The following is an 8,956-nucleotide window of genomic DNA, read 5'->3' as shown; positions in this document are numbered from 1 at the left end:
GAGTTCCTCTATACCTTTCTGCAGCTGTTTCTTTATTTCAGAAGCCGTTGATTCATTGATTTCAGCTGTGTGATTCCCACTTTGTTCTGTGTTAGTGTCCTCTGCACTTGTTATGGGTGGGCTCGGGTTTGGAGATTGCATTTTGTTCCTTCTCATTGGCATTTTGTGTAGCACTGTCTTCTAACCTTTGTTGTAGAGCTTTGGTGCAGTTATAACCTTAGCACCTACTGAAGTTCAGGTGCAGATCTACAAAGTTTGGATTTATCCAGCTGTGCCTGGCTTCTGTCTGGCTGCTGTGCTCAGCTTCTTCTTGCTGCTGCCCTTGTGAGAGAAACTGTTGTGCCCCTCTGGCAAGATGTTCTGTTTCTGGACTAGCTGGGTGCTTCTGTCTCCTACTCTCTCTGCAGGGATTGCAGCTGCAGGGTTTCACCTCAGACCTGTATGCCAGGCCTGAGCTGAATCTGGAGGGGACAAGGTGGAGTAGCGGGGAGAGGCAGCTCTCCCACACACTCACCGGGCCTGGACTAGGACTGGATCTGGGGGTCCCCAGAACGCGGCAGAAATTCTCACTGGGCGGGCAGGGTGGGGGCGTGCTGCGGAGTGGTAGTGGTGGGGGAGCTTCCAAGGAGGTGGAAGAGGGTCTCACCCACGCTGTGCCTGGGCTGGGACCGGCAGGTCCCGCTGGTGCAGGGTAGCCAGACGCTCTCCCACACACTTACAGGGCCTGGGCTAGGACTGGATCTGGGGGTTCCTGGAACGCGGCAGAAATTACTACTCAGCGGGCGGGTTGGGAGGGGTGCTGCGGAGTGGTGGTGGGGGTCTCAAGGGGGTGGAAGAGGGTCTCACCCATGCTGCGCCTGGGCTGGGACCGGCAGGTCCCGCTGGCGCAGGGTAGCCGCGCGACAGTATGTCTTGAGATTTTCCTTCCTTAGAAGTAAAAGACAGACAGCCCAGCAGTCTAGCATAGAGAGCACTCTAAAGTGGAAATATTTGACATTCATAAAATTCAGAAATAAGTTGTATCTGATCTATTTTATTTGGGGAAAGCAGAGCTTTACTAGAATCAGCTGCCCCAAAGACTTCTCTGCAGCGAGGTTTCTAGTCAGGATAGCAGCTGATGTTGGGCACCAGTATATTCCAAAAATGTAAGTAAATGAGCTTCATTTGGACCCTAAATTCCTTGACACTTAGTATGTTGGAGGTTTTTTGTTTTTTGTTTTTTAACTTCTGGATGTTCTGAGAGTTACTTTCTCTAGGGTTCTATATACATGGTATCTTTATCTTTTTCTCCCATTAATTTGTCTATTCTCAGTTAACTCCAAGCTACTGCCAAGTTGACAAAGTTTTTCCTCCTTGCCTTTAATATAAATTTACCTTATGAATTTCTCCTGCTGCATTGTGTTCCACAGACACAATAAGTTCAAATGGTTTGTTTTTATGTTCTCTAAATAAGTTTTATGTGATCTACAGTTTTTCTCCATAGCAAACAGTGCTACAGTGAATATCCTTGTACATGCTTCCCTATATACATGTTCAAATATATGCTAGAAAACAAGAATGGCTTTGTGTTAGGCAGTTTTCCATTACTGTAACAAAACACATGGGGAAGGGGCTGGGGAGATAGCTCAGTAGAATAAGCGCTTGCCTGGCAAGTGCAAGGTCCTGAGTTCAATCCCCAGTTCCACAAAAAAAAAAAAAAAAAAAAAAAGAAGGAAAAAAAAAACAAAAACACCACATGGGGTAATCAACTTATAGAGTAAAGAGCTATTTTATCTCATAGTTTTAGAGATTTTGATTGAAGACCAATTAGCTGTGTTGACTTGGACCCAGGGTGGTACAGTACATTATGACAGGAATGTATGGTAGAGGAAGTTTGTTGACTTATGGCTGGGTTTGAAAGAGAAGGAAAGGAAGAGACTAGATACCATAGTTTAGATAATGAATGTTCTCTAAAGGCTCACATGTTGATGGCTTGGTCCTCAGCCTGTGGAACCTTTAGCAGATTTAGCCTATTGGAAAGAAATTTAGGTCATTGCAGGGTATCCCATGAAAGGAATGGAGAGACCAATTTCTTTGGTCTTGTGCTTCCAGTCTGATGTTCTACCTCACCATACACCCAAAGGTAACAGGATTACACAGCCATGAACTGAAACCTCTAAAACGCTGAGTGAAAACAATCCTTTCCTCCTTAGAAGTTGATTCTTTCTGGTATTTTGTCATAACAACAGAAAACTCACTAATACGCTGGGGTCATAATCCCTTTCAAAGGTATGTCCTGAACAATGTAACTTCCTTCCACTAAGCTCCACCTCTTAAAGATTTTTTTGAGGTGGGGTCTTGGTATGCAGTTCGGGCTACCCTTGAACTCACTGTGTAGCCCAGTGGTCTTGAACTTGTGGCAATCTCCCTGCCTTAGCCTCCCAAGTGCTAGGATTATAGGCATGCACCATCACCTTGGCATCTTAAAGATTTCATCGCCTCTCAATAATGCCAAGCTAGAGACCCAGACTTTAACACAGGAGTCTTTGGGGGACATTTGAGATCCAAACTGTCGTATTCTAGTATCATGGGATCTTTACGGAGTATTAGTGTTTAACAGTGACTTCAAAAAAGGAGGGAATGTTGGTAAGGGCAGGTTTGTAGAACTGCAGATTTCCATGGTGTGGATTATCATAGCATGCCCAATTTCAAGCTACTAATGTTACATTGATGCACAAATAGCTCTTGGAAGCTGGTATGAAAGGGCCCCTCAAAGTTAGGATGCAATAATGGCAAAAGCCCTCTAAAGTAGCCACCAATACATGCTATCACAAAGAACATGTGAAGGGGATGGGGGAATAGCTCAGTGGAATAAGTGCTTGCCTGGCAAGCACAAGGTTCAGAGTTCAATCCCTGGTACCAGCAAAAAAAAAAAAAAAAAAAAGGAAGTATGTGAAAGTATCTGTTTTCCTTTACTTTTATTTATATTTGATAATATAGTATTACACATGTTTGCCAATATGGTAAGTTATAAGCTCCCTTTATTCATTTTCCCAGTCAGTCAGTGAGTATAAACATCTTTTGCTATTTTTGTCTCCTTGGAAAATGATCTTTTGTTTTTATTATTTATCTTTTATTAATTTGTGGGCATCTTGGATGTAGTCTGAAAACAGTTATCTATCAAGTTTTTAGTCTAGCCAGAATGTGACATAAACCTTTAATCCCAGCTACTCAGGAGGCTGAGGCAGAAGGATCTTAAGTTTAAGCTCACCATACCACTTTAGGCAAGACCCTGTCTCAAAGTAAAAAAGGGCTGAGGAGGTAGATGAGAGCGCACTAGCCTTCCACTCTTGGGACCAGTCTCATTTTCTAGTTGCAACAATAACAAAAAAGTTTTTAAGTCTATTCGAGAGCATGAAATTCACCTTATATGAACATACCCATCAAGAACTGGGACAGAGCCAGGACTGGTAATCCCAGCATTTGGGAGGCAGAGGCAGATGATTGCTGTGAGTTTGAGGCCAGCCTAAACTGAATAGCGCGATCCTGTCTTCAAAACACCAAAACTAAACAAAAGGATTAAAGTATACACATCTAACTCTGTATTCATGCTAACCTTGTAGTAAGGTCACTTCAACACACACACACACACACACCAGTAATAATAAATAATAAATAATAAATAATAATATTTATTATTATTTATTATATTATTATTATTTATTATTATAGTAATAATAAAAAGTAATTACTAGAAGTAGTGAAGAAAATAAATTGTATTTTGACCAAGTCAGCCTGTTTGTCATTATTTCTACAAGCATCTTTTTGAGCCCCAGTTCTTTTGGGACCACTTAAATTGCTGGATTTTTATTATTATTATTATTATTATTATTATTAATACTGTACATCAGTACTCCCTGTTCTCACTGAGGACTGTGTTTTTGTTTTCCTTTGTTTTATGTTTTAGTGCTGGGGGTTGAGTCCAGGGCCTCCCCACACATGCGAGGCAAGTGCTGTATCACGGAGCTGTGCCTGCAGCTTGCCGTGGTCATAAGTCAATCTTTCTGTGAAGCATCATTCCTTATCATCCTGTCTCTCATTGTTGGCCCTGATCTTAAGAGGTGGAGTGGTTTTTCTACCCAGGCTGGTTCTCCCTTAAAAAGACTGGATTTTGTTCCCTCTTGCTACCCTCTGGCTTGAATTAATGGATGCTGAGATTTTCTGTGGTGTAAACTCTGCCCAGAATCCCTCATATGCAGGATATAAGAGGTGACCAATTCTTTGTGTGTGTGTTTTGAGAAGGGGTATTTATATGTAGTTCTAACTGGGCTTGACCTCAATAAGTAGCCCAAACTGGCCTCAAACTCACAGCAACCCTCCTCCTTGGCTCTGAAGTGCCGGGATTACAGGTGAGCTTTAGCATCCCTGACAGTAGTGGCCGGTTCTTACAAAGGCAGAACTGTGTAGGTGGAAACATATGTGTCATTTTATTTATTTATTTATGTTTCTATATTTACTTATTGGATACAGGCTCTCAGTATACAGTACAGACTCGCAGTGATCCTCCTGTTTTAGCCTCCCCAGCGCTGAGATTACAGGCATGCGCCACCATGCCTGGTTTTGGGGCCAGCACGGTGCACCCAGAACGGCATGTGATATTGGGGATCAAACTCAAGTCTTTGCACTTGCCAGGAAGGCACTTAAACTGCTGAGCTATCTTCTCAGCCCCGTAAGTGTCATTTAGGATGGGAGTGATTTTTTGCAAAATGCAGCTTTGACTACTTCTGATTTGCTTCACAGAGAATTCACCTTCAACTGAATCAAACATGAAAATATTTAAGGTGAAAAGTTATTTGGAATAATGTTAGATAATAATGCAGTTGGAGTACAATTTTTTTTTAAGTGTATTTAGTACAGGGTCTCACTATGCAGCTTGGACTCATAATGATCCTCTTGTTTTCAGCCTCCCTAGGGCTGGGATTACAGGTGTGTTCCACCGTGCCCTTACTCAGCTGGCTCAGCATGCCCAGGGGGCAGGGCCTGCAATCTGTGGTGCTGAAGATCAAATCCCAGTCCCTTTGCTTGTCTGAGCAGGTGCTTAGTCTGCTGAGCTATCTTGCTGACCCTGAGAGTGCAGTTCTTGAACTCTATCCTGAATTCCCTGGCATTCTTCCCCCAATCTCCCAACCCTCAATTCCACGTCTAGTCAGTGGTTTAGTGAGTTCTGACAGGGCACCTTGATTCTCTGAACTTGCATCAAGATGGACAATAGCTCTGATAGTATGTATGTTGCACAAGGACTAATTCTTAACCAAAGATGGACACCAGAGTCTCCTGAGGAGTATCTACAAGACATGCCAAACCTACTGAGTCAGTGTCTGGCCTGGAGAGCAGGCACACAGATTTGGGGAAAGCTCTGGGGATGACTCAGATACGTCCTCTTGACTAGGCACTCTTTTCTACTGTTGCTTGTGATAGGATCAGTAGAAACATTCAGAGTTGCTTAGAAACATCTCTAGCAAAGTATATCTGAAGAATGAAAAGTGATTTTGAGCATATCTTTTTGCATGCCATTTTTGTTTGTATCATAAAATTATCAGTCTGTGGTGGATTGAAAATTTTAAAAATTGGTTCTTATAAAGTTTGAGAAGTACTTTTCTTGGCTAGTTTGGTTGTGTCAATCAAGCACAACTAATAATTTTCCAATTACATCATAATTTATAGGTCAACTGGCCAAGATGGCTCCAGATGCCTTAGTGTCCTCTGTCAGTAAATCAAAGCCCAACTCAATGTGAGTAGCCATGAGCTAGGAAAACAAAATTTAAGCATGACCAATCAAAACCTGCCAACTAACCTCTAACGAGAGGTCACCAATCCAGAAGCCCAACTTTTCTACTTCAGCCAATCAAATATTTTGTCTGGTTTCTGCAGACACCTTATTAAAGTTTTGTCAATGTGGTTTTCCTGTTTCATGAATCACTGCTAAAATAAAACCTTTAAAACTGTAATGTGGCTAAGTTTATTTATTTATTTATTTATTTATTTATTTATTTTTGTATTTTAGTACAGGGTCTACAGGGTCTACAGGGCCTCACTACATAAATTGGACTTGTAGTGGTCCGCCTGTGTTCAGCCTCCCAAGAGCTGGAATTACAGGTGCACACCACCATGTCCAGTCTCAATCGCCCACTCAGCACACCCTTGGGGTGGGGCCAGCACCAGCATGGCACACCAGGGATCAAACCCCAGCTGAATCCCTGCCGAACCCCTGCCAACCCCTGCCCAACCCCTGTCCACCCCCTGCCACTGTCTGCCTAAGCAGGCTCTGTAATCAGCTGAGCTATTTGACCAGCGCTAAGTTTATCTTATAACATTGGTTTGATGACTTTGTCATCTTAGGTAAATGTCTGTGAGTGACCTCTTCTGGGTCTTTGAGAAGATTAGAAACAATGACTACATCTAAAGCACTCAGCACTGTGCCTAACATTAATAGAACTTACTGGAAGCCCATCACATTCCACAACTCGTAGCACAACTATCTTCTAATTGTCTGTTAAAGAAAACACAGAATCCTGGAGGGCAGTGAGTCACTCTTTTTAATCAGGCTCAAGCCCCATATTCTGGCCAACCCAGAGTACACAGGATGACAGAGATTTGAGCACCTCTCTAAACTGCTCAGCTCAGAGTCAGCTATGAGCAAGGAGGACCAGAGGCTGTGGCACTACAGGACCAGCCTCTGGCTAGCAGACTCCCCATGTTCTCTCCTTCCTGCTCTTCTTGCATTCCCCTTCCCTGGGTGCTGTTTTTCTTTCATATCCCACTGTGCCTTCCCCACCCCCCAGGCCCCCTCTTCCACAGTCATTTTCTGTTCCTGATGGGTAGGTGAGAATGGGAAGTTCTGGCCACTGTGGTCTGACTTCCTGTTCAGGCATCTAAAAATAACCAGACCATTCACCCTGGCCAATTAATCTCCTGCTGGAACCACTCCTGTGTTTATTTCTTTTTGCAGCTTACTTTACAATAAGGACTTTCTTTTGCCTTATTTAGGTACTGTTACTATTATTACTGGGAACTGTGTTTTATGATAAGTATAAGAGCTTTGGAGCCAGCAACTTTGGTCTGGATTCTGACCCTGCCACTTGTGGCTTAATTTTTTAAAATTATGATAATTATTTTTTGTTTTTAAATTTCTCTCTTTTGGTTTTTCACTATATAATTCAGGCTGGACTTAAACTCATTATATAAGGGTTGGCCAAATAGCTCAGTGGATTAAAGCCCCTGTCAGCAGGCGCAGGGGCAGGGTGTTCAATCCCCGGGCCTACCATGCCAGCCCTGCCCCCAGGACACACTGAGACAGCTATTGAGACTGGGCATGGTGGTGCCTGCCTGTAATCCCAGCCCTTGGGAGGCTGTAAACAGGCGGATCACTACAAGTCCTATCTGGTAGTGAGACCCTGAACATCCTGTAGACCCTTCCCTAAAATACAAAAACAAACAAACAAACAAACCCTCACTATGTAGTCCAGGCTAGTCTCAAACTCATGGGGATCCTCCTGCTTAAGCCTCCAGAGTGCTGGTATTACAGGTATGTGCCACAATACCTGGTAAATTCAGATTAATTTTTATTAGACATGGTAGTTTTATCATGGGTAATGGGATCTCAGTATAGATTTCCAGATTCTTGTGCATGCCAAACAAAGAATTAGATATAGGAAGCAGTAGTAAGGAAAAAAAACAATTGAATTTATTGAAGTTTAATTGGGCAGTAGTACCATTCAGAGCAAGCAGACTCATGCTAATAGAAAGGAAAGTAGCGTGAGTATTGAATATCTTAGGTTTAAGGATCTGATGAGTTGTGCTGGGCGGAGGGCACTTGCCATTGTGTCTTTTAGGGCATGACTAACAATGTGATCAACAGGGTGCTGAGTCCTGTCAGCTGTGTCTACTGCACATGTGCTTTCCCATAATGCACCCTCTTATAATTGGATCTGTGGATGCAGCTTGTATGTTTGAACCTTTACTAAGCTCCAAGTAAAGAAAGGTTATTGTAGGTCATGTTGACAAGTCTGGCATACATGAGTCCTGGTTTGAAGTACTGCGAATTTTCAAGAAGTTTTTTTATTCTTACTTCTGTTTGTAGGTACTGGGTCTTAGGATAGTCAGAGAGGTTGGCCTTACGGCATTGCCTATGTTCAGGTCAGGGGAGAGGAGTGATTCCTTTAGCCCCTTACTGTGCTATCTGTATTAGTAGGGTTATTTATTGTAGTGGAAAGTGGATTTGAGCCATTTAACCTGAATATTTGGGAAAGAAGACTATAATAAAATTCTTTAACAAGCCATCTTTTTTCCTCAGGATTTACAGTCCTATTAGATAACAGCTCAGATCACTGGAAGGAAACATACTCTGTATTTAGTACAGAGTTGACAGGGTGTACAGGGTCTCACTACATAAATCTGACTAGTAGTGATTCTCCTGTTTTCAGTCTCCCAAGTGCTGGGATTGCAGGTACATGCCACCATGCCTTCTCAATCGCAGTATCGGTGCTTCCCAGGGGTGGGGCTGGCATGGCATGCTGGGGATCAAACCCCAGGCACTGTGCTCTGACTAAGCAGGCACTTTAGTCCACTGAGCTATCTGGCTAACCCTTAGAAAATATACTCTGGCTGTGATGCTGAACAAGAATTTTTCTGGTTAGGATTTTTAATTCAAATTAGTATGATTTAAAATTCCTCTAATTGGGGCTGGTGAGATAGCTCAGTGGTATAAAGCACCTACTTAGAACAAGCTAAGCTAAGCAAAGCACAGGGACCGCGGTTCAATCCCCCAGCACATGCCAGCCAGCCCTGCCCCTTGGTGGGCTGAGCTGGCCACACACACACACAAAATAAATAAATAAAAATAAATAAATTTTAAAAAATAAAAAAATTCCTCTAATCCCAGTATTTCCAGAATACTAGAAGTCAGGCCTAGGATCTT

Source organism: Octodon degus, unplaced genomic scaffold (assembly GCF_000260255.1).
Source record: "Octodon degus isolate 3935 unplaced genomic scaffold, OctDeg1.0 scaffold00078, whole genome shotgun sequence".
NCBI lineage: Eukaryota > Metazoa > Chordata > Mammalia > Rodentia > Octodontidae > Octodon > Octodon degus.
Note: the sequence above shows the minus strand (reverse complement) of the source record.